The sequence below is a fragment of the Rhinoderma darwinii genome, chromosome 6, assembly GCF_050947455.1.
Source record: "Rhinoderma darwinii isolate aRhiDar2 chromosome 6, aRhiDar2.hap1, whole genome shotgun sequence".
In the NCBI taxonomy this organism is placed as follows: domain Eukaryota; kingdom Metazoa; phylum Chordata; class Amphibia; order Anura; family Rhinodermatidae; genus Rhinoderma; species Rhinoderma darwinii.
In genome coordinates, this window is record NC_134692.1 from 87614412 (window position 1) to 87638645 (window position 24234).

At 44.8% G+C, this 24234-nt stretch overlaps 1 protein-coding gene across 1 annotated transcript in view; it reads right to left on the reverse strand.

Annotated features, from left to right (window-relative positions):
- Positions 1-1087: 1087 nt before the first annotated feature.
- Positions 1088-24234, reverse strand: part of FOXK1 (forkhead box K1) — a 246252-nt gene continuing 223105 nt past the window's right edge. The window contains exon 10 of the mRNA XM_075830015.1: positions 1088-1164. The gene's annotated coding sequence lies outside the window, so the exon portion shown is untranslated. The remainder of the gene's footprint in view (positions 1165-24234) is intronic.

The following is a 24234-nucleotide window of genomic DNA, read 5'->3' on the forward strand; positions in this document are numbered from 1 at the left end:
CTCCCTGCATTTTCCTCTTGTCCGGCCTCCTTGGATGACGTTTCATCCTATGTCACCACTGCAGCCAATCACAGGCTGTAGTGGCGGTCACGCCAGACTGCATTATGTCAGAAGGCCGGCCACCTGGGATGACGCTTCCTCCCACGTGACCGCCTCTGCAGCCAATCACAGGATGCAGCGGCCACATCACACAGCTTTCATTTTAAGCTATAACGTTAAACTGGCACAGCGATGGGGACTTCTCACCCCTTACAGGGGGGGGGGGGGTAATTTAAAAAAAAAAAAAAGTACATGGGACATTATACAGTCATGTCAACAATAGACATCCAATATTATATCTTACAGGAAGTACATTGATGGTTTTTTTTAAACTATATTACTACCGCCTTACTAATGGCCGCCGGCTGATTGACAGCATCCATTGCCAAGGCGGGGCTAACACTAACCCCCTTTATTACCCCGGTACCCACCGCCACCAGGGGTGCTGGGAAGATCCGGGTATGATCCAGTACTTGACCATCTGTAGTGATGGTCGGGCAATGGGGTGGCCACAGGCTGGTGTTATCAGGCTGGGAAAGGCCAGATACAGTGGCCCTGCCCACCCTGGTAATACTGCCTGCTGCTTTATTGTATCTGGCTGGTTATGAAAAATGGGGGGGGGACCCCACGTCATTTAAAAAAAATTAAATAAAAATAATTGGAAAGAACCATGTGGGGTCCCCCCCAATTTTCATAACCAGCCAAATACAACACAGCAGCAGCAGGCAGCATTTCCAGGGTGGGAAGGGTCACTGTTTTTGGCCTTCCCTAGCCTAATGATACCAGCCTGTGGCCGCCCCGATGCCTAGCCTTTACTACAGATGGTCGGGTACTGGTTCGTACCCGGCTCTTCCCAGTACCCCTGGTGGCGGTGGGTATCGGGGTAATAATGGGGCTTAGTGTTGGCCTCTGCACCTGCTAACATTAAGCCTCGCCTTAGTAATGGAGGTTGTCAATCAGCCGGCGGCCATTACTAAGGCGGTAATAATAAAGTTTAAAAAAAGTACAAGCACATAAAAAAAATATTTTATTGAAATAAAAAAACACAACCCTCATTAACCATTTTATTGAGAATAAAAAAACGCTGTCATTGAAGTCCTCGTATCCGAAGTCCAACAACCGAACCTGTAAAAAAACACAAATACACAAAAATAATTAGTAGCACATAAAGAAGCAAAATTATTATTCTTACCTTTCCTGGGTCCAGCGCTGGAGCAGCAATGTCAGTGAGCTGGGCCCTGTATCTAATCCAATCATGTGTGATACTGTGTGCTGGGCCCTGTATCTAATCCTATCATGTGTGATACTGTCTGCTGGGCCACTGTATCTAATCCTATCATGTGTAATACTGTCTGCTGAGCCACTGTATCTAATCCTCATGTGTGATACTGTCTGCTGGGCCATTGTATCTAATCCTATCATGTGTGATACTGTCTGCTGAGCTACTGTATCTAATCCTATCATGTGTGATACTGTCTGCTGAGCGGTGTATCTAATTCCATCATGTGTGATACTGTCTGCGGAGCCAGCGTATCTAATCCTATCATGTGTGATACTGTCTGCTGAGCCATTGTATCTAATCCTATCATGTGTGATACTGTTTGCTGGGCCCTATCTCTAATCCTATTATGTGTGATACTGTCTGCTGAGCTACTGTATCTAATCCCATCATGTGTGATACTGTCTGCTGGGCCCTATCTCTAATCCTATCATGTGTGATACTGTCTGCTGAGCCACTGTATCTAATCCTATCATGTGTGATACTGTCTGCTGGGCCCTATCTCTAATCCCATCACGTGTGATATTGTCTGCTGAGCTACTGTATCTAATCCTATCATATGTGATACTGTCTGCTGGGCCACTGTATCTAATCCTATAATGTGTGATACTGTCTGCTGAGCCAATGTATCTAATCCTATCAATAGTTTATAGGGTCGTAGTGCTATAGATATGCTATGCTGTCTCCTATACACACATTTTTTTTCGGGGGGGGGACGGCCATGAGAAGTTTGCGGGGGAGGGGAGCGCCTTTTTATAGTTCACCTCAGGCAGCAGAGGGGCTAGGTTCACCCCTGCACAAGGGACTGTAATTGAGGTTCAGAGGACATACGAGATTGATAAGGTTAGAGGGGTATCACGTATCGCCAAGTCTGATATGCATTCAAAAGAGTCAGCACATTTAGTCAAACATGTATTCAACTTCATCTAAAGCCAGACATGTCAACAGGTTGGCAGGAAAACGTCATTATTACCCGCAAATCTTTATATACACTAGACCTGAAAAATGTTACAAAACCATTAGTCGGTCCTTTTACACAGTCCGGATTTGAAATATTGGCTTACAGATCACCCCAGACTAACCTTTAGATGTGGCAAAAAATAAATAAATTGTTGTAGATCTATTGGAATGTACCTGTGGCCTCCAGTATGTTGGTCAGAACAGATGCGAGGATTTGTGCAGGAGATCTACGTCTGCCTCATTAAAATCTCCTTATGTCTAGCACTCAATCAAAACCCATCTGCCTAGGGCTTGGAAAATAGTGTAAGATTAAAACCGACATGGTGATGACTGATGGTTTATCATAGGGACAGGTTTTAGACTTGTAATATTGATCTTTGTTACTATTCAGAATGTGCATTTTTTATATAAGAAGTGCTTGACCTGCATCTGATTTGCTTCCCCATAACCATTACGATCTATAGACACAGAAGAACTATGTTGGATCCCCGCTTTACAGAGCCGACACAATTTACCTATAACACTACACCGTATAAATCAAAATGTAGTTAATTGGTCAGGCCGAAACTTCTGAGAGGAAGCATCTGTATATCCTTAACCCCTTAAGGACGCAGCCTTGTTTTGGCCTTAAGGCTCAGAGCCCATTTTTCACTTAATTTGGTAATAACGTCGTAATGCTTAAACCTATCCAAGCGATTCTGAGATTGTTTTCTCGTGACACATTGGGCTTCATGTTTGTAGTAAAATTTGGTCGAAATATTCAGTGTTTATTGGTGAAAAATTTAAAAATTTAGAGAAAAATAGCATTTTTCAGAATTTAAATGCATCTACTTGTAAAACAGACGGTTATACCACCCAAAATAGTTACTAGTTCACATTTCCCATATGTCTACTTTAGATTGGCATCGTTTTTTGAAAAAAAAAAATAAATTCTTGGACGTTACAAGACTTAGAACATAAACAGCAATTTCTTATATTTTTAAGAAAATTTCAAAAGCCTTTTTTTTAAGGTACATGTTCAGTTCTGAAGTGGCTTTGAGGGGCCTATGTATTAGAAACCCTGATAAAGCACCCCATTTTAAAAACAAGACCCCTCAAAGTATTCAAAACAGCATTTAGAAAGTTTTTAACCCTTCAGGCATTTCACAAGAATTAAAGCAAAGTGGAGGTGAAATTTGCAAATTTCATTTTTCATGCTGAATTTCTATTTTATTCAATTTTTTTGTGTAACACGCAAGATTTTACCAGAGAAACACTACTAAATATGTATTGTCCAGATTCTGCAGTTTTTAGAAATGTCCCACATATGGCTCTACTGCGCTCGTGGACTAAAACACAAGCCCTAGAAGCACCTAGTGCATTTTGAGGCATCATTTTATTTAGAATATATTTTAGGCAGCATGCCAGGTTTGAAGAGGTGTTGAGGTGCCAAAACAGTAGGATTCCCCCAATAGTGACCCCATTTTGGAAACTGCACCCCACAAGGAATTGATTTATGGTTGTTGTTACCATTTTGACCGCACAGTTTTTTCACAGCACCTATTTGAATTGGGCTGTGAAATTAAAAAAATGTAATTTTTTACAATAAGATGTCGTTTTAGCTCAAAAATTCTTATTTAAATAAATCCTGTATTATTTAATAAAATACTACATTTTGTTGCCCAAATTGTCCTGAGTGCAATACCCCATTTGTGGTGATAAACTGCCGTTTGGGCTCATGGGAGGGCTCAGAAGGAAAGGAGCGCTATTTGTTCTTTGGAGTCCAGATTTTGCTGGATTGGTTTTCGGGAGCCATGTCGCATTTGCAGAGCCCCAGAGGTATCAAAGCAATGGAAACCCACCATAAGTGACCACATTTTGGAAACTACACCCCTCAAGGAATTCATTTATGGGTAATGTGACCATTTAGACACCATAGTTTCTTTACAGAACTTATTTGAATTGGGCTGGGAATTAAAAAAAAATATATTTTTTCCAATAATATGTCGTTTTAGCTCAAAAATTCTTATTTTCACAAGAAATAAAATACTGCATGTTGTTGCCCAATTTGTCCTGAGTGCGGCAATACCCCATTTGTGGTGATAAACTGCCATTTGGGACCATGGGAGTGCTCAGAACGAAAGGACCAACATTTGGCCTACTGGGGATTTTTTGGTGTGAAGTCATGTATGCAGAAGCCCCTGAGGTACCAGTACAGTTGAAACCCGCAAGAAGTGACCCCGTTTTAAAAACTACACCCTTAAGGCATTCATCTAGAGGTGTAGTGAGCATTTGACTGGAGACATACACCCCATAAACTGTAAGGTTGGTTCTCACGGGTACGGCAATACCATACATGTGGCTGTTATCAGCTGCCTGGGCATGCAGCAGGGCTCAGAAGGGAAAGATGAGGGGGATAAGCTGTGCGGAGTACATCAGGGTAAGTATGATTGGGGTAATTTATAAACCAAGGGATGTATGATACATTTTAAAAAACACTCTTTCGTACAGAGCTCTGGTTTTTCGGGACACGTGTCACATTGATATATTGTGTCCTCCCTTATCCCCCTCTTATAGCAGACTTTGCACCTCTTTTGACTTTTTCCCTTCTTGCCAGTTTGGGGAACTTCTCCTGGAAAGTGTTGCCCTTGTACGATGTGTGTGGCCTCGCTTCCAGAAGTACTGGGTGCTCCCCCTCCCCCTTCCTGGTCCCTAAAGATTAGGTTCTTAAAGGGAGCCTGTCACCAGCATTTTAGCTATAAAGCCAGCAATACCTGGTGAAAGTGGGTGAAAAATCACTGTCATCTAAGCTATAAATATGTTCTAAGTAAGCTCTGTAGCTTTAGTATTCCGTTTTTCAGTGGTCCCACGCTGTATGCAAATGAGCAGAAAAGAGTCAAATCTTCATCTGAAAAGAGTCAGGTTTTCATTCCTCCAGCATCTCAGAGTGGACTCCACCTCCTTCTTTTTGATTGACAGCTCCTTAGCCAGTCAGGGCTGGACAGGTTGTGGCAGTGGGCGTGGTTAAGGAGTTGCATCCCAGAGGGTAAAATAATTACCATAAAAGGCGGGAAAAGTTTAAACGACTATATTTACTGACAGAGGAGGACTTCAGGAAAGAAGAGAACAGGAATGAACTCTGGACAGCTGCGGCCATTGAGGGGTCAGGCGAGTTTAACATGTAAGATGTTGATGACAGGATCCCTTTAATAACCACCTCTTGAAATTCCAGGAAAGTTCCCCTCTGGCCTGTACATCGACGTAGCACGTACACATTGTACAAAGCCATCGGTATGATGTGCACGGTCAGCTTCTTATACCACACCGCATGGCGCTGTAGGGCTTCAGGACTTGATCTGACGAGTCCACCCCTCCCATGTACCTATTGTAGTCCAGGATGCAGTCTGGTTTGGGAGTCTCTGTACTGGTACCTCGTACAGGTACATGGGTACTGGTGTGGCATCTCTCTTGTCCTTGTACGTGACACACAATATGTTGCTGCTAGAATGTGCCCAGCTCTCACCCCTTCTTGTTTGCCCAAGCAGAGTCTTAGGGAGGCCTCTCAGATTTCTTCTAGCAGTGCCGCATGCCGCAGTACTTCTGGAAGAGAGGCACTTGAAGAGTGGGACGCTGGTATAAAAATTATCCAGGTAGAGGTGGTAACCCTGGTCCCGCAGTGGGTGCACCAAATCCCCCACAATTTTTGCATTAACTCACAGTAAGGGGGGGTGCATTCTGGGGGTTGAATACTGGTGTCCTTCCCTTTATATATCCTAAATCTGTAGGTATACCCTGATGCACTCACACAGCTTATAAATCTTCACGCCATACCTTCCCTTCTTACCCGGCAGGTACTCGCGGAATTGAACCCTCCCTTTAAAATGTACCAAGGACTCAATAGAAATACACTTCTCGGGGTGTATGATTGGGAAAACCGAGCACTGAAATGGTCTAATAGGGGTCTCCGTTTATACAAACGGTCAAAACTGGGGTCATCTCGGGGTGGGCACGGCTCATTATCATTATAATGTAAGAAGCAAAGTATTGCCTAATTTATTTATTTTTTTAGGTTCCAGTTCAGTTCTGAAATTGCTTTGAGGGACCCATATATTAGAAACCCCTATCAAACACCCCATTTTAGAAACTAAACCGACAAAATATTCACAACAGCATATAGAAAGTTTATGAACCCTTTAGGTGTTTCACAGGAATTTAGAGCAAACTAGAGGTGAAATTTACATATTTTTTTGGTCAGAAAATCCTCTTTATACCATTTTTTTTTATAACAAAAAAGGTTTTATCAAACGCAACTCAATACTTATTGCCCAGATTCTGCAGTTTTGAGAAATATCCCACATGTGGCCCTAGTGCGGTAATGGACTGAAGCACCGGCCTCCGAAGCAAAGGTGCACCTAGTGGATTTTGAGCCCTCCTTTTTATTAGGCACCATGTCCGGTTTGAAGAGGTCTTGTGGTGGCAAAACAGTGGAAAACCCCAAAAGTGACCCCATTTTGGAAACTAGACCCCTTGAGGAATTTATTGCAGTTTTCATGGGGTGCACTTGACTTATTGATCAGTTTTTATTCTATTTTTAAGTGGCGTGGTGACTATAAAACCGCAATTCTACTATTGTTTTTTATTCTATTTTTTTTTACAGCGTTCACCATGCGCTATAAATGACATATTCACTTTATTCTGCGGGGCGATCCGATTACGGCGATACCATATGTTTATAGTTTTTTTTTTTATGTCTTATGGCGTTTGCACAATAAAATACTTTTTGTAAAAAATAATTTACTTTTTGTGTTGTCTTATTCTAAGAGCCATAACTTTTTTATTTTTCCATCAATAAAGCCGTGCGAGGACTTATTTTTAACGAACTGTAGTTTCGATCCGCACCATTTTTAGGTACATGCGACTTTTTGATCTCTTTTTATTCCATTTTTTGGGAGGTGAAGTGACCAAACAATTGTGATTCTGGTACGGTTTATTATTATTTTCTTTTACGGTGTTTACCGTGCGGGATAAATAACAACATTTTGTACTTCAGGCCGTTACGGACGCGGCGATACCAATTATGTATAGTTTATTTGTTTATATATTCTATTAATAATAAAGGACTGATAAGAGAAAAGGGGGGATTTTTACATTTAAAACTTTTATTTTCACATATCTTTTTCTAACTTTATTACTTTGTCCCACTAGGGGACTTGAGGGCAGGAGGCCCTGATCGCTATTCTAATACACTGCACTACATGCGTAGTGCAGTGTATTAGAGCTGTCAGCTACTCACTGACAGCAAGCATAGTGGGTCCTGACTTTGTCAGGACCCACTAGGCTTCCGTCTATGGCATAGCCGGACGCCATTGTTTGGTGTCCGGTTGCCATAGTCACCATCGCCAGCCGCTATCGCGTAGCAGGCTGGCGATTGTAGCTTAACCCCTAAAAAGCCGTGATCACTATTGAACACGGCTTTTAAGGGGTTAATCAGCGGGGACACAGCGATTGGTCTCTGCTGTAGGAGCTGCGGCAGCTGCTGTACGAGACAGCAGCTGTCACAGCTCCTGTATGTGTCGGGAAGACGGCCGAAATGGCCGTTACCCCCGCGACGTAATATTCCGTCGCTGAGCGCGAACATATTGGTTAGCGCGCGGAATATTATGTCGCTGAGCGCGAAGGGGTTAAGGAATGCATATCTGAGCATTAAAGGACGTCCACTCCCAGGCAAACGGTTAATTGACCCTTTCCTCACGGTGCCAGAAGTATTGATTAAGGGTTTTAACACTAGGTCCCGTATCTAGCATCAGATAACATTCTCACCCAAAGTTGGAGGTAATTACCCACACATCCTGACAGGGACCAAAAGTTCTGCAGATTGAAGCCTGTTGTGTATCGGCCATGTGGACCTGGGAAAATGTGTGACAGTGTTCCAAGTTCAAAGGAAAATTGATTAATCAAGGCGAACCCAATCATGGATATTTAGAGTGACCCATATAGGTAGTTATGATCAGGGTAAATAGCCTTCATGTCAGATTCACAACCACACACCCAGAGGCGCTACCCAGATTTGGCTACAGACGTAGATTCTATTACAGTGATGTTTGATCTAACCTGGTTGGTTATCGTATGAACAGGTGAACGCAGGTAATATTATATTTCTAGGAGAGTACTGCAAAAACACATGACCATTATTGGGTTTCTCAATAGAAATATAACAGGATAAGGGGAGATTGTGCAGTGAAAGAAGCTGGGCTGGAACAATGAGAAGTGTATGATGCTGATTGGTCACTAATTGGTCAGCCTCATACACTTCTTTACAACACCCACTTGGTTAAAAGTAAAAACACGCCCAGTTGGGCATTAAGAAACTAAATCTAAAATTGTTCATAACTTGCTCAAAAATGATCGTTTTTCAAAATAAAAACCACTGCTGTTATCTACATTCCAGCGCCAATCCGATTATGTAGGAGATAGGGCACTTATAATCTGGTGACAGAGCCTCTTTAAAAACTAAATATAGATATCGAGCCAATAATATATGAAGTCATACAGTTGCTCATTGGTCAAATAGTTTTTGGAGCCGATTTTAATCGCAAGATTGAACGTACAATTAGGACTGTTCAAGATTTGACACACAATGTCTAATGATGCAGATTATATTTCTAGAGTAGCAAAACAGAAAAAGATTGATTACTTACCAGTAATCGGTTTTTCAAGAACCTATGACAGCACCCCTGGAGAGACGTCCCATCCACTGGACCGGAAACCCGAGGATATAGAAATGGACACCTCTCCACACACCCAGTCTTTAGGAAGAACTCCGGATGAGAAGTAGTTTAGTTTATTATGTTTTGTTTTTTTGTGTGAAATTCCCTCACACCTTTATATATACAATATTTACAGAAATGCTTAAATTTAAGGTTAGCGATCCAGCTTATGAGGATCATTTGCTAGAACCATGGGAGGGTAAAAGCGGGGTGCTGTCATAGGTTCTTGAAAAACCGATTACCGGTAAGTAATCAATCTTTCACCCTTTCACCTATGACAGCACCCCTGGAGATGTAAAATAGAAACCAATATTTTTAGGGTGGGACCACAGCTTGTAGCACCTTCCTACCAAAGGCCAAGTCAGAGGATGCATGCAGTTGTAATCGGTAGTGTTTAAAGAAGGTGTGAGGAGAACTCCATGTGGCAGCCTTACATATTTGGTCTAGGGATGCGTCTGCTCTCTGCCCATGAAGTGGACATGGCCCTGGAGGAGTGAGCTCCGAAAAACTCTGTGGGCTTGAGCTTCTGATTTATGTAGGCTAATTGTATGGCCTGCTTGATCCACCTTGCTATGGTGGCTTTACTGGCTGCCGAACCTTTGTTGTGACCCTGAAACTGGACAAACAAGTTTTCTGAGAATCTCAGATCCTGGGTAATCTTTAGGTACTGGGCTAGGCATCTTCTTACATCTAGGCAGTTAAACTGTTGTTCCCTCTGATTTTTTGGGGGAAATCACAAAAAGAGGGAAGGACAATATCTTGGTCTAAGTGAAAAGGAGAGACCACTTTAGGAAGGAATTCTGGTAAGGTTTTTAGGATGACTATCATCTAAGCAGTAGGGTATGTGGAGGAAATGCAGAGAGGGCCTGAATCTCACTCACTCTACGGGCTGATGTAATGGCTAACAAAAACATCATTTTGAGTGTCAGCATTTTCAAGGAGATAGAGTCTATTGGTTCAAAGGGTGGTTTTATCTTAGCCTGGAGAACGAGATTTAAGTCCCAGGGAGGAACTGGGGATCTTATTTGGGGTTTAAGTCTGCAGGCGGCAGTTAGGAATCTCTTGATCCAGGGGTGTTCTGCTAATTTGGAATTGAAGAAGGAACTTAAAGCAGAAATCTGAACCTTTAACGTAGTAGGCCTAAGGTTTTTATTTAATCCTGCCTGGAGGAAATCCAATATTAAGGGAATATCTGGTTTGGTTAAAGGATTAATATCCCTGCCTGCAAAATTCAAGAATGCCTTCCATGACCTCAGATATATTTTTGAGGTAATCGGTTTTCTACTGGTTAGTAGGGTGGAGATGACCGATTCTGAGAATCCTCTTTGGCTAAGGAATATCCTTTCAGTTTCCAGATGGTCAGATGGAGTTTCTGAATGTCGGGGTGTATTACTGGGCCCTGATATAGAAGGTCTGACATGTTTGGGAGAACCCATGGTTGGTGTGAAAACATTTTTCTTAACCACGTGAACCATGGTCTCTTTGGCCAGAAGGGGGCTATTAGTATCACACAGGCCCTGTCTTCTCTGACGTTTTTTATTACTCTTGGCAGGTGGTTCGGGGGGGGGGGGGAAGGCGTATCCTCTCTTTTGACCCCAACACTGGGAGAATGCATCTATTGCTGTTGGGTGGTCTGAAGGGTTTAGGGAGAAGAATCTCTGGGTTTTTCTGTTTTCCTTGGATGCAAATAGGCCTATTGATGGGGTTCCCCATTTGAGGATGATTTCCTGGAATACTGTTGTATTCAGGCACCATTCTGATTGGTGAAGCCTTTCTCGGCTTAGGAAGTCTGCCACCGGGTTGTCTTTTCCCTTCAGATGGACAGCTGAGAGAGTCAATAGGTGGTGTTCTGCAAGAGTCATACCTGGTTTTTATAATTCCTAGATTCCAAGGATTTGCTGATATCTTTTGCCAATCCTTGAAAAATAGGGAAAGACGACCCCCCGCTGTAGGAGCTCTTACACCTACTGAGGGCTGATGTGGGGCTCAATGATTTTGTTCATTTAAGACTCGCCGGTGACGGCCTCAATGGTTCTTTGTATTCTACCAAAAGAACCAGACGCCTTTGACGCAGAGTCATTTTTGAGCAATGCGGCCAGTTTACTGCAGAGTAACGCTGAACTTATTGCGCATGAAACATTAAGACTCGTAGCTACAATTTTTAGATACAGAGTCAGAGGTGTTCAGGCCCGTAAGCGGCTCAGATCTACCCCTTAATAATTAATGTGTTTTTATTTAATAAAATATTAGATTGACTTTATTTAATCTTTCACAAAAAAGTTTTTTTTTTTTTTTATTAACACCTTTACCGTACTGGGGGCCTCAGTCTCTCGATGGTTAAAATCTTACACAATAAAACAATAGGATTAGATCAAATATTTTCAGCAGCTGTTTTTGCGTGTTATATATCATATGTAAGATAAGAAAAATATATAAAGAGCAGTAAAGGAGAAAATTTGTAAGAAGGTTATCTAAAAGAAAACGTAAAACAGGAAAAATTCAATATTCTAATTCTGTAGTAGATACTGAATCTGGAATAGAACATGCGGACGAGGTTCTCACATGGTCTCCGAGTACAAAAGAGTGAATGTCATATAACTGGTGAGTAAAGGAATTCGAATAGGATTGCATTTTTTTATTTTTAAATATAAATCAGGGAGGAATTGTAAAAGAAATGAAAGATTAAAGGGGTTATTACGGCACATAACACTGATAACCTATCCACGGGCTAGGTCATCAGCATATGATCAGAACACCAGACCCTGCACCTATCAGCTGCTTTGGCTGCCTCTGGGAACCGGATATCCATTCCGGACACAGATGGCTCCAGTCGTGGAATCTGGTGGTTATGCAGATAGACGTTAGAAGGAGGACACTATCCTCTGCCAAGGTATTTTTGACTGGATGCTTAGACACTAGCATTGGGATACAGAGTCATGTGAGATGAAGATCAATACAAAACCCTCCTCAAGCCTAAAAATACATGGGTTGAGGATATTAGTGTTGGTATCGAGGTCAAAAGTTCTCCTACACAACTGCACCAAAAGAGCATTACACCTCACAGGAGCCTATTGTACCCTTAATCCAGCAGAACAGAAGGAAAGAAACTCCAGTCACCCCTGAGAAGAGACTCGATATCCACCTAGAAACTCCTGCGATACTCAAAACAAGAGATGAGCGAACCGGGACAACCGAACCCGGTTTCGGTCCGAAAATCGGGAAAAGTGCGGTTCGCAGCGAATCCGAACTTCACCGGGTTCGGCCGAACACGTTTTGACCGAATCCGGTCAAAAATATTATACAAATCGGCAGCCACTTGTCTCTATCAATCACTGATAGAGAAAAGAAGCTGCTGATTAAAAATAAAATAAAAAGCATTTCATACGTACCCGGTCGTTGTCTTGGTGACGAGTCCCTCTTCTTCCTCCAGTCCGACCTTCTTTCCTGACGCGGCAGTCGGTGATTGGCTGCAGAGGCCGCTGCAGCCTGTGATTGGCTGCAGAGGCCGCGGCAGCCTGTGATTGGCTGCAGCGGTCACATGGGCTGTAACGTCATCCAGGAATGTCGGGCCAGATGTCGAGAGGGACGCGTCACCAATGCAACGGCCGGGAGACCGGACTGGAGGAAGCAGAAAGTTCTCGGTAAGTATGAACGTCTTTTTTTTTACAGGTTACTCTATATTCTGATCGGAATTCACTGTCCAGGGTGCTGAAACAGTTACTGCCGATCAGTTAACTCTTTCAGCACCCTGGACAGTGACTATTTACTGACGTCGCCTAGCAAAGCTGCCGTAATGACGGGTGCACACATGTAGCCACCCGTCATTACGGGGCCTCATGCACACGACCGTAAAAACACCCGTTATTACGGGTCGTAATTACGACCCGGAATAGCGAGCCCAAAGACTTCTGTTGGCCACGGGTACCTTACCGTTTTCTCGTGGGAAGGTGCCCGTGCAGTTAAAAAGATAGAACAATGTTCTATTTTTTTATTTTACGGGCCGTGCTCCTATACTTTATAATGGGAGCACGGCTCGGAAAAACGACCGGCTGCCCGTGGCGGCCGTGCTCATCTCCTGAAATACTCTGTGCTGTATTAAACTCTGTGGACAGGTCAGGATCCTGTTTCTTTTAAATGCTGCTGGGGTACCCGCTCGATCCACTATATAAGGCTGCGCTACAATGCTTGGGAATAAGTGACTGGGGCAGCAGAGGATGGAGGCGCAGCCTTATATAGTGGATCGAGCAGGTTCCCCAGCAGCATTTAAAAGTAACAGGATCCTGACCTGTCCACAGAGTTTAAGGCAGCACAGAGTATTTCAGGAGATGAGCGTGCGGATCTTGTGCGGGGTGGTGACTTGCCAATCATGTGAAGGTGTTATTGAGGACAGGAGTGGAGGAGAGGTAACAGACAGAGCTACGTAATGGTAAGAGCAGAGTTCACAGCAGCACAGAATATTTCAGGAGAGGAGCGTGTGATTGGCTGCAGAGGCCGCTGCAGCCTGTGATTGGCTGCTGAGGCCGCGGCAGCCTGTGATTGGCTGCAGAGGCGGTCATGTGACGTGCGTGACAGCCACTACAGCCTGTGATTGGCTGCAGCGAGCGGCGACATGGATGAAACGTCATCGCTAGAGGCCGGACAGGAGGAATGTAAGTATGAACGTATTTTTTTATTTTTATTACATTAAAATTGTATTTTCCGGGCGCCGAGCATGGTACTGTCAAGGCTGCTGAAAGAGTTAGTGCAGCCCATTAACTCTTTCAGCACCCTGGACAGTACCATGCTCGGCGCACGGAAATTACAGGTTCGGTCAGAACTAGTTCGGTCCGAATCGAACTTTTTCGTGAAATTCGGCGAACTAGCCGAACCGAACTTTTCATAAGTTCGCTCATCTCTACTCAAAACTATTCCTCATGGGTTTCTCACTAGACTAAAACGGCTCCTGCTAGACTTCAGTGAGGAAGAAGTTATCGTGGAGGAGCTTGGAGCCGGAGAATGGAGCTACTATCCAGTTAAAGCAAGACCAAGATCACAGGGATATTGAACCCACTGGAATAGGCTCTCCCACCAGAAAACCTGTTTGGATACAACCCTAAAACTGTAAGGATAGAACATCAATATAGTCCTGCGACCTGGAATCGCTGAGTTTATACTGCTAATAACATGCGGATAATAAGCGGTTACCATTCTGAGGCTTCATAGTATTTGTAACAGCTGCTAGAGGGCGAAGCTAAAAATAACATTTTTGATAATTATATAAGCGTAACCGTGTTTTCAGACTCAAAATGGTGAGACTGCTTATAAGGAGGACACGGGATTGTGGGAATGGAAAAAGAATTGGTGACATTCTATAATACCGGTTGGATTACTGCAAAATTACAGTATGCAGTAACTCATGAGCCAAGTACTTTTTCCCCCGGCAATGAACAAATTTTATATTTATATGCAAGCTACAGGGTCACGGCTGTCTTTAGCACGCAACGCTAGACGTTCAGAGTTACACCGGACAGCGCGATAACGAAAAGCCTTCAACTTCGACGCATCAAGGCCTACAGGTGATTCTAAACCATTAATCAGTGATCCAAAATGACAAAAAAATAAAAATAAAATGATTGCGAATCTGTACAGAATAAACACGGTGAACCAACGACTACAAGTCAAGCAAAAGCTTCAGAACTAAATATAGATAACGATCAAAAAAACATGAACTCACACAGTGGCTGAACAGTGAATCAGTTTTTTGGGCAAATTTGAAAAGCAAGATCGAGCGTACAATTAGGGCTGTTCAAGCTGACGCAGAATGTCTAATAATGCTGATTTTTATAGAGAAGCAAAATTTAGAAAAAGCCTTAACCCGGCCAAAAGTGCATTTCAGAGGCACAACCATCCTGAAACCTGGTGATAGACCATTTTTAAATTCATGGCGCTCAACCCTAAAGCTGCAGTCTGTTCTGATGGAGAGCGGCTCATATGAATTTAGTTTCTGGCGGGTTTGAAGGATATTGATGATTTTGGCGATTAATTATGCTGTCTGCACGCTCTAAGTAATCTCACGCTATCTGAGGGGTCTGAATTAAAAATCATGGAGATGTAGCACAGATTAATCACAAAGGTTTAATAACTACTGACTAGACAAGCCTGGGGACAGTTTAAAATATCGTAGGGAACGGTTGACGAGATGACCAATGAACTAGAGGAATAGAAAGTAAAAACAGGCAGCCTTTGTAGTACTACAACGCCCAGCATTCCCTGAGTGTACCGCGGCGTGGCTGATAGAAATTCTCATTCATTGCCATTTGCCAAGCCAGTGTGTGAATACACTTTTAGAAGGGGCTCATCCCCGTTAACATAACAATCCAACTTGCAATACAGGCAGCTTTTGTAGTACTACAACGCCCAGCATTCCGAGTGCACCGGGGCGTGGCTGATAGAAATTCTCATTCATTGCCATTTGCCAAGCCAGTGTGTGAATAAGCTTTTAGAAGGGGCTCATCCCCGTTAACATAACAATCCAACTTGCAATACAGGCAGCCTTTGTAGTACTACAACGCCCAGCATTCCCTGAGTGCACAGTGGCTGATAGAAATTCTCATTCATTGCCATTTGCCAACCCAGTGTGTGAATACACTTTTAGAAGGGGCTCATCCCCGTTGCATCCAACTTGCAATACAGGCAGCTGAGGCAGCCTTTGTAGTACTACAACGCCCAGGGCCAGCATACCCTGAGTCAGTGCACAGTGGCTGATAGAAATTCTCATTCATTGCCATTTGCCAAGCCAGTGTGTGAATACGCTTTTAGAAGGGGCTCATCCCCGGGGTATTGATTCAACTTGCTGCACTCCAGCATAGCAGTGAAATGTCTGGTAAAAAAAAAGGTTGTGAAAGGACGGGGTAGAGGAAAAAACACCCATGCCATGTCCTCTTTCAGTCCAAATGTTGGATCTGCTGGTGCCAGACCCAGTACCAGCATTTGTGGCACAAGACATGTGCCCAGTTCCACTAGTAGTAGCAGCCATGTGCCTGCTGGTAGTAGTAGCAGTATCAGCAAGCCAGACTTGTCCATCTCCTCCGGTGGGCGGGTTACTTTAGACAATACTTTAGACTGGTTGGCTGGCTCGCGGTCATCTCAGCAGGAAGACTCTGACGATCTGGCTTCAAGCCAGGTTTCGTTGGATTCCAGATCCTCTACAGTTCCTTGGCACAGTGACAGTAGTAATATGGGTATTTCTAGCGTTTCCATTCCATCATAGTTACATAGTTACATAGTTAGTACGGCTGAAAAAAGACACATGTCCATCAAGTCCAACCAAGGGAAGGGAAAAGGGAAGGAAAAATTTCTACACATAGGAGCTAATATTTTTTTGTTCTAGGAAATTATCTAACCCTTTTTTAAAGCCATCTACTGTCCCTGCTGTGACCAGCTCCTGCGGTAGGCTATTCCATAAATTCACCGTTCTTACTGTAAAGAAGCCTTGTCGCCTCTGCAGCTTGAACCTTTTTTTCTCCAGACGGAGGGAGTGCCCCCTTGTTTTTTGAGGGGGTTTTACAAGGAACAGGATATCACCATATTTTTTGTATGTGCCATTAATATATTTATATAAGTTAATCATGTCCCCCCTTAGTCGTCTTTTTTCAAGGCTAAATAGGTTTAATTCTTTCAATCTTTCCTCATAACTTAAATTCTCCATGCCCCTTATTAGCTTCGTTGCTCTTCTTTGTATTTTTTCCAACTCCAGGGCATCCTTTCTATGAACTGGAGCCCAGAACTGAACTGCATATTCTAGATGGGGCCTCACTAATGCTTTGTAAAGTGGCAATATTACATCTCTGTCCCGCGAGTCCATGCCTCTTTTAATACACGACAATATCTTGCTGGCCTTTGAAGCAGCTGATTGACACTGCATGCTGTTATTGAGTTTATGATTTACAAGAATACCCAGATCCTTCTCAACAAGTGAATCCGCCAGTGTAGCACCCCCTAGGACATATGATGCATGCAGGTTGTTGGTACCCAGATGCATAACTTTACATTTATCTACATTAAACTTCATTTGCCAAGTGGACGCCCAAACACTTAGTTTGTTTAAATCTGCCTGCAATTCACAAACATCTTCCATAGTCTGAACTATATTACATAGCTTGGTGTCATCTGCAAAAATAGAAATAGTGCTATTAATCCCATCCTCTATATCATTAATAAATAAGTTGAATAATAGTGGTCCCAGCACTGAACCCTGGGGTACACCACTTATAACCGGTGACCATTCAGAGAAGGAATCATTGACCACAACTCTCTGGATACGGTCCTTGAGCCAATTCTCAATCCAATTACAAACTATATTTTCTAAACCTATAGTCCTTAATTTACCCATTAGGCGTCTATGGGGGACAGTGTCAAATGCCTTTGCAAAGTCCAAAAACACTAAATCCACAGCGGCCGCTCTGTCTAGACTTCTGCTCACCTCTTCATAAAAACAGATTAGGTTAGTTTGACAGCTTCTGTCCTTAGTAAAACCGTGCTGGCTGTCACTTATAATGCTATTTATTGTCACATAATCCTGTATATAGTCCCTCAATAGCCCCTCAAACATTTTCCCCACGATGGATGTTAAGCTTACTGGTCTATAATTACCCGGGGAAGACCTAGAGCCCTTTTTGAAAATAGGCACCACATTTGCCCTGCGCCAGTCCCTTGGCACTATACCAGTCACTAGAGATTCTCTGAATATTATGAAAAGGGGGACAGAAATAACTGAACTAAGCTCTTTAAGAATTCTAGGGTGTAACCCATCTGGTCCCGGAGCCTTGTGCACATTTATTTTATTTAATTTAGCTTGGACCATCTCTACATTCATCCAATTCAGTATATCAACTGATATATTAACAGCACTGGCACCGGCTACATCAGCTGCTCTTTCTTCTGTTGTATATACAGAGCTAAAGAACCCATTTAGTAACTCTGCCTTCTCTTGATCCCCTGTGATCAACTCCCCATTACCATTATCTAGGGGTCCTACATGTTCAGACCTTGGCTTTTTTGCATTTATATGCTTGAAGAATTTTTTAGGATTTGTTTTACTATCCTTGGCCACCTGCCTTTCATTTTGTATTTTTGATAATTTTATTACATTTTTACAGATTTTATTAAGCTCTTTATATTTTACAAAGGCTACAGCTGTACCCTCAGATTTGTATTTTTTAAATGCCCTTTTTTTGTCATGTATTGCCCCTTTCACAGAAGGTGTAAGCCATGTGGGGTTTAATTTGAGTCGTTTATACTTATTACCTGTAGGAATAAATTTTGCACTATAATAACTCAAAGTAGATTTGAAAATCTCCCATTTATCATTTGTTCCATTATTTGACATTAGTTCTTCCCAGTCCATATCCTGAATTGCAGCCCTCATCCTGGGGAAATTGGCTTTCTTAAAATTAAATGTTTTTGCCCTCCCAGCCTGCGTTTGTTTTTTACAGTATAGGTAAAATGTAACTATATTGTGATCACTGTTACCGAGGTTTTCACGAACATTGACATTCCCCACAAGATCTGCATTATTAGAAATGACCAGATCCAACAGAGCTTCACCTCTAGTCGGGTCTTCCACAAACTGGCCCATATGTCTTCACTCCCCCTTCTTAGCGGGAAGCCATCTTTCCTGAAAGTCCTAAGAGACATCTCCTCGGGTGCGAAGGAAGATACTGAACAACATAGTGATGATGATTTGTTTTCCGCGAGTCAGCCAACGGAGTGTGTTGCGGCGGTGGTGGAGGTGGAAGCGGTGTCCGAGACGCATAGCTGTGGTAGTGGGGGTGTTGGTGGTAGCCGTGGTGGCAGACGCAGTAATGAGGGGGGGCATGGAGCTCGCCATGATGTCACATCACATTCACAACACAGTGACAGAAGTGGCGGGGATGACGAGGAGGGCTATGATGATGTTGTTTTAGACAGGACGTGGGAACCAGGTGACGAGGTGATGACGGCGTCAGAGGAGGAGAGTAGTAGTGGCGGCACTGGCAGTGATAAACAGCCAAGCCGAGGTAGGGGCAGAAGTAAATCTGCAAAACGTTGCAGCGGTAGGGTCAACTCAGGAGCCGGTGACACTGATGATACTGGTGTAAGCTCCCGAAAAAAGCCTGCTAGACAAGGGGCAAGCTCGGGTGGTGGTGGTGGACGTGGTACTACCTCTTTACGGTACTCTGCCGTGTGCCAATTTTTCTGTACCTTCCCGGAGGACGAAAACATGGCACAGTGCCGTATCTGCAAGCAGAAAGTAAGGCGTGGGCAGGGCAGCAATGTAGGAACTACCGCTCTACGTAAATACATGGAGCGGCATCACAAGGCCATGTGGGACAATCGACATGCCCCACCATCATGTACATCTAATGAAGACCCCTCTGCCGCTGCTCCGAGTCCCTGTCATCTAAGTAGTAGCCAGGCCTTATCCACCATGTCGTTATCATCATCATCACTGTCATCTAGTGCTCCTCCTACGTCCCGTCAGTTATCCATTACGGAATCGTTGTCCAATAAGCAACAATATATACCCAGTCATCCACTTGTCGTGCGGCTTAATTCACACCTGGCTAAGTTGTTGGTGGTGCAGTCGCTGCCGTACCACCTGGTCGACTCCGCCGGCTTCAAGCAATTGATGGCGTGCGCTCAGCCTAGGTGGCGAATACCTAGCCGCCATTACTTCTCCAAAACAGCTGTCCCTGCCTTGCACAAGCACGTGGAGGAAAAGTTGGGCCAGTCCTTGCAATTATCCGTGAGCAGCAGGGTACATGCCAACGTGGAGCAGCAACTATGGGCAGGGACAGTACATGTCTTTCACGGCCCACTGGGTCAATATTTTTCCAGTCCGATGCACCACCGCAGCAATGTCAGGCATTACCACCTCCACGCTTGTATCTTTCTGGTTCAACTCCAGACACCAGGCGCCTACCATCCTCCTCCTCCTTGCCCTCCTCAATGGAGGTCTTCCCGTCCCCGACAGGACACAGCGTATCTTCCACTCCTCCTCCCTCCTCTTTTCATAGGTGCAAGGTGAAGCGCCACAACGCTGTCTTACACCTGCTGAGCCTGGGCGAGAAAAGCCACACAGGGCAGGAGCTGCTGCTGTGCATCAAGGAGGAAATCACACGCTGGCTGTCTCCTCTGAAACTCACACTGGGCAATGTTGTCTCTGATAACGGGAAGAACGTTGTGGCTGCACTGCGTCTAGGTCACCTGACACACGCTCCTTGCATGACACATGTGATCAATCTGGTCATAACACGCTTCTTAAAGTCATATGTTGGTTTGAAGGGTGTGCTGGCCATGTCCAGGAGGGTTTGCGTTCGCTTTAGACGTTCGTATGCATTTAAGCACGCCCTCCTGGACTTGCAGCGTCAAAACAATCTCCCAGAGCACAGCCTGATTTGCGACGTTCCAACACGCTGGAATTCCACCCTGCACATGTTGGACCGTCTGTACGAACAGCAGAAAGCCGTGAATGATTTCCTGATGCAGCAGACGGGCAGCGTTTGGAGCCAGTGTAATTTCGAGCTCAGGCACTGGCAGCTGGTTAGAGACGCATGTCGCGTTTTGAGGCCCTTTGAAGAGGCCACACGATTTGTGAGCCGTGACGCTAGCGGAATGAACAATGTTATGCCGCTGATATTCATTATGGAGCAAACGCTCACAGCGATGATTCAGCAAAGGATGGAGGAAGGATCACATCTTGCTATGGATGTTGAGGAAGAGGAGGAGGATGAGGAAACAGGACCTGAAGAGGAGCTGGATTTGGAGATGGAATCACAGGAAGGGATAGGGGACGAGGCAGCCGCACAACATGACAGGGATGATGACGAGTCTGACGACGACCTTGATGATGTACAACCATGGCAGTATGGGGCGGAGCTGGAACCAGCCGGGCCCTCTGAAACGCTGGCCAGGATGGCGAGCTGTATGCTCCGTTACTTGCGCGCTGACTGTCGTATTGTTAGCATGAAGCAAAGAAGTGAGTACTGGATAGCCACACTTTTAGACCCTCGGTATAAAGCCAGAAGGGGGGAGTTTTTTGCGCCTTCCGAGAGGGAGGCAAAATTGGCTTATTATCGAGAGAAGCTATGCAGCCAGCTTGTCACGGCTTTCAAACGGCAAACACCTGCTGCAAGCATGTCTGACCGGGGAGCCACTCTCCGCTCCCCACTGTCTCATCGTTCCACCGCCTCTGGCAGAGCTACCTCTGCAATAGGCGGCGGCAGCGGCAGCAGCAGCAGCAGCCAATTCAGTTTGGAAAATATGATGACAACATTTTTACATCCAATACCCCGACCTGACACACATCGTAGTCACCAAAGGGATGTTCACCATCACCAGGTTCAGCACCTAAACAACCAGGTTCACTCGTACCTGGACTGTGCCCTTTCTCAATCAGAAATCCTGATCCCAGACCCCATGGACTTCTGGGTCAGCAGATTGGATCATTGGCAAGAACTGGCCCAGTTTGCCATGGGTGTACTGTCTTGTCCACCCTCCAGTGTAGCGTCAGAGAGGGTATTCAGCGCGGCAGGGGGCTTCGTCACCCCTAAGCGAACAACATTGTCCTGTCCACTCTTTTTTTAATGTGCCGCTGTTGGTGCTGCTACTACTTCTACCACCAATCCACCCCCAGTGACGTCTGCTACAAGCAGGCCTGCCCCACCACAGGGCTTTGTCCTGTGACTGTCCAGTGTCTTTTAATGTGCTGCTGCTACTACTACTACTACTACTACCACCACCCTTGCTGTCCGTTGGCAACCTCTACTACCACCAATACACCTCCACTGCCGTCTGCTACAAGCAGGCCTGAGGCCTGTCCCACCACAGGGCTTTGTCCTGTGACTGTCCAGTCTCTTTTAATGTGCTGCTACTACTACCACCACCCTTGCTGTCCGTTGGCTACCTCTACTACCACTAATACACCTCCACTGCCGTCTGCTACAAGCAGGCCTGAGGCCTGTCCCACCACAGGGCTTTGTCCTGTGACTGTCCAGTCTCTTTTAATGTGCTGCTACTACTACCACCACCCTTGCTGTCCGTTGGCTACCTCTACTACCACCAATACACCTCCACTGCCGTCTGCTACAAGCAGGCCTGAGGCCTGCCCCACCACAGGGCTTTATCCTGTGACTGTCCAGTCTGTTTTAATGTGCTGCTACTACTACTACCACCACCCTTGCTGTCCGTTGGCTACCTCTACTACCACCAATACACCTCCACTGCCGTCTGCTACAAGCAGGCCTGAGGCCTGCCCCACCACAGGGCTTTGTCCTGTAACTGTCCAGTCTCTTTTAATGTACTGCTGCTACTACTACTACTACCACCCTTGCTGTCCGTTGGCTACCTCTACTACCACCAATACACCTCCACTGCCGTCTGCTACAAGCAGGCCTGCCCCACCACAGGGCTTTGTCCTGTGACTGTCCAGTCGCTTTTAATGTGCTGCTACTACTACTACTACCACCACCCTTGCTGTCAATTGGCTACCTCTACTACCACCAATACACCTCCACTGCCGTCTGCTACAAGCAGGCCTGAGGCCTGCCCCACCACAGGGCTTTGTCCTGTGACTGTCCAGTCTCTTTTAATGTGCTGCTACTACTAATACCACCCTTGCTGTCCGTTGGCTACCTCTACTACCACCAATACACCTCCACTGCCGTCTGCTACAAGCAGGCCTGAGGCCTGCCCCACCACAGGGCTTTGTCCTGTGACTGTCCAGTCTCTTTTAATGTGCTGCTGCTGCTACTACTACTACTACTACTACTACTACCACCACCACCACCCTTGCTGTCCGTCGGCTACCTCTACTACCACCAAAACACCTCCACTGCCGTCTGCTACAAGCAGGCCTGCCCCACCGCAGTCTTTTTTTAATGTCCTCTTTTTATCTTGGGGATTGTAAAATTCTGCCACAGTTTATTTTCCACATGTTTTGTTCCAAAGGAAGCCTTGGCTTGATCTTCCATGTTGTCTGTGTCTGCCTAGTAACCGACGCCGGTCCTCATACACAGCACAGAACCAACCGCAGTACCTCTGACAAGTCTCAGAAAAACAACCACAGGGCTTTGTCCTGTCCACTCTTTTTTAATGTGCTGCTGTGCTGTTGATGCAGCTACTACTACCACCACCACCCGTGCTGTCAGTAGTCCACCACCACCACTACTACCAGTCAACCACCACCAATCCACCCCCAGTGCCGTCTGCTACAAGCAGGCCTGCCCCACCACAGGGCTTTGTCCTGTGACTGTTCAGTGTCTTTTAATGTGCTGCTGCTACTACTACCACCCTTGCTGTCCGTTGGCTACCTCTACTACCACCAATACACCTCCACTGCCGTCTGCTACAAGCAGGCCTGCCCCACCACAGGGCTTTGTCCTGTGACTGTCCAGTGTCTTTTAATGTGCTGCTACTACTACTACTACTACTACTACCACCACCCTTGCTGTCCGTTGGCTACCTCTACTACCACCAATACACCTCCACTGCCGTCTGCTAAAAGCAGGCCTGGAGGGCTTGTCAAAAGCCATTGCTTGTTGCTTTTACATCCATGTATGGATGAACCCCGGCAGGCATCTGCCAATAAAAAGGGTACATTTTTGGAGGGCTTGTCAAAAGCCATTGCTTGTTGCTTTTACATCCATGTATGGATGAACCCCGGCAGGCATCTACCACCATAAAGGGTAAATTTTTGGAGGGCTTGTCAAAAGCCATTGATTCTTCTTTTACCACCTTATATGTATGAACCCTGGCAGGCATCATCCGAGTAAAATGGTTAATTTTTGTACCTTTTTTAACAATGCATTAAGCATACAACATGCACAAGTGCAGTGGTTTCTGTTAGTTATCACCGTGTCCCTTCCGTTTTCCTATAGCCATACATGTTGGCGTAACTTTGACACTAACTTTGCCTTAGACAGCTCAAAAGTTCTTGGATACACTCATGGGTGACCTAAGAGTGTTATACAGGGCTTCTAGGGCTTTTAAACAGTGTTATACAAGATTTTTAGGGGCTTTCTTGTATTACGAACTTTTCATAAGTTCGCTCATCTCTACTTGTAAATATTACAAATTTCTGTTTTTTCAGAAAAACAGTAGATTTTCATTTTTACAGACTAATTCCAATATATTTAGCGAAAAACCTGTGTGGTCAAAATGCTAACAATACCCCTAGATAAATTCCTTGAG